At 43.7% G+C, this 2,416-nt stretch overlaps 1 non-coding gene across 1 annotated transcript; it reads left to right on the top strand.

Moving 5' to 3' along the window:
* The first annotated feature begins 1,734 nt into the window (after nucleotides 1-1,734).
* Nucleotides 1,735-1,839, top strand: LOC114690388. Its single transcript, XR_003734070.1, has one exon. It is a non-coding gene; the product is annotated as a U6 spliceosomal RNA (small nuclear RNA).
* The last annotated feature ends 577 nt before the right edge of the window (nucleotides 1,840-2,416 follow it).

Raw genomic sequence — 2,416 nt, 5'->3', positions numbered from 1 at the left:
GAACCTTTCTCAGGGAGAGACATAGGGCGTTCTGCACTGCCAGACCCCAACTTCTCAGATGACCTCTGCCTCCTTGGACTCCTTCCTTCCTGACCCTCCCAGCCAGGGCTCACTACTCATGTGTCAGCTGTGCGGCCCCGTTGCAATGTATTATTTTCACTTACTGGGGTTCGGTTGCTTCTCCGGGTTTCTGCATCTGTTTCTCTTTGAATCTGTTAACTAAATATATATCTGCTGAGCTCAAAGTATTTTTACTTCTTTTCCTTCTAGCTCCCCCAGCCAATTTTGAAACCTGCCTCTCTAAAACAGTCAATTTATAAGTGGGTTGATTCGGAACATCCTTAAGCAAAGTAACCCATTCTCGTTACTTCTATAAACCCCCTCATTCCTTTCCACTCTCCTCCCTAAGAAACACCAACTCCCTTTAGAAAAAAAAAAGGCACATACAGTGTGAGGATGTGGAGACATAATGAAGAAAGCCATGGCAAATGTGGTTAGTAGAATTATGCCCAGGAGCAGATGGTAGAGGCTGAAGGAAGGAAGGCTGGCAACAGGAACTTCTCCTGAGGCATCAGCAATCACCCCTGGGAGGGGAAGATGCAATGAAGTCGTCACTTAAGAGAAGTAACCTTTGCAGAACATTGGAAATTATGAGAGAGGAAAGGCACGGAGGAGCATGGGTCAATACAGAGCAGACGCTTCCTTTACCACGCTGCAGCACAGGATGCCCCTGGGGGACAGACAGCTCTGGGCCTCCGTGTTGGCATCTTTAACTATAAACTGAGACTTAACAGCAAGAGTGGCCACATCCGAGCTCAAGTTAGCTCTCAGTCCATCTGTCACCATTTATCTGGGTCAGTGATAGTTAAGAATCGAACAAGTTAGGAGGAAAATTGTCTAGCTTGGTTTGGGCGTTTTATCTCCTCTTCCTATTGCAGAATTATCCGTCGTGCACCTGTGCCACAGGAGCCCTTGGTAACTGCCTGGAGACCTGGGTTTAAAATTTAGGTCCTTTAGTAATGTAAGACTGTGTTTAAGTCTGATTGTCTGGAAATCAACAATCATTGCTACTCTGGTGAAGGCAAACCAGGGCAAAATATAACATTTTGTCCCAGAAGAAAACAGTTGGAACTAAAATAAGGAATTGGGAAGAGCCAACTGGAGAGAAGAAAAGGAAGACTTGTTTCTAGAGGAGAAGCCCGTACATTAAGTAAGGGGAGCCCCGGCTAAGGCCTTTAGGCTGATCACTATCAACGGCTTCATAGCTGCAAACATCCTGGGCATCCACCCTGCCTCTCAGGAGCGGGAAGGGTGCCTGCCTGCTAGAGCTGCCTGCTAGAGTGGATGCAAACTGCCCCAACCATGCACATCCATGGTTTGACTTCTTCCAGAAGTCAAGGAATAGAATTGAAAATCCATTCAGATAAAACCAAGAAATAAGTGGCTGGTCAGAGGCCTGGCTAACTTCTCAGAATTCCAAGTTCTTTATTTTCCAGAAGGAAAGTAAGACTGTTGCACAACACTGTGAGGATTGAGTGTGAGGGTGTACTTGTCAATCATTCCCCCACAGAAGAAGGAGGACAGGGATAACGAAACACTAAGCCTGTTGATAGCAGCAGTTCTGGTGGAAAGGGTGAGAATGTGGAGGAGGAGGAAGAAGGAAAGACAAATCCACCAGGTCTAATTTCTTGGAAAGGGAAGAAATAATAATTTTTATAAAAACAAAAGGCAAATTCACACTTCGACAGCACATATACTAAAAACTGAACGACACAGAGAAGATTAACATGGCCCCTGCCCAAGGATGACATGCAGATTTGTGGAGCTTTCCCTGTTTTTATATTTTATGTTATTATTTTTCCTTAGACGCTTGTTTGTTTTCTAATGAGAGACAGAAGAGTGTGGATTTGGATGGGAAGTGGGTAGGGAGGAGAGGGGAGGAGCAGGGGGAGGGGAAACCATAATCAGAACATACTATGCAAAATAATCTATATTCAGTAAAATAATAAATAAATAAAAGTTTAAAAGTAAAAGGCAAGACTACTGTTGGAAGTGAAAATTGGTACAGATACTGTGGAAACATTGTTAACGTTCTTCCAGAATCTGAAAGAGAAAGCACCGCATGATTGGCTCACACCCCTCCTGTGCACATACCCAAAGGAAATGAAGTCAACAGAATAAAATCTATAGTTGCATACTCAGAGTTTCTTGTGACACCATCCACAGTGGCTAAGACAGGGAGTCAGTCTCTATGCCCATCAACATATGAATGGAATATATACACACATATGTACCACAATGGGATACTATTCAGTCACAAAGAAGACTAAGATCGTCTTATTCACAGCAAGAAGACACATGATAATCAAAACAAGCCAGACACAGAACAATAAGTAACACATGATCTTTCTCACAT

This window comes from Peromyscus leucopus, chromosome 7, assembly GCF_004664715.2.
Source record: "Peromyscus leucopus breed LL Stock chromosome 7, UCI_PerLeu_2.1, whole genome shotgun sequence".
Classification (NCBI taxonomy): Eukaryota; Metazoa; Chordata; class Mammalia; order Rodentia; family Cricetidae; genus Peromyscus; species Peromyscus leucopus.
The sequence above is the reverse complement of the archived record's forward strand: the minus strand, read 5'-3'. Positions and strand labels throughout refer to the sequence as shown.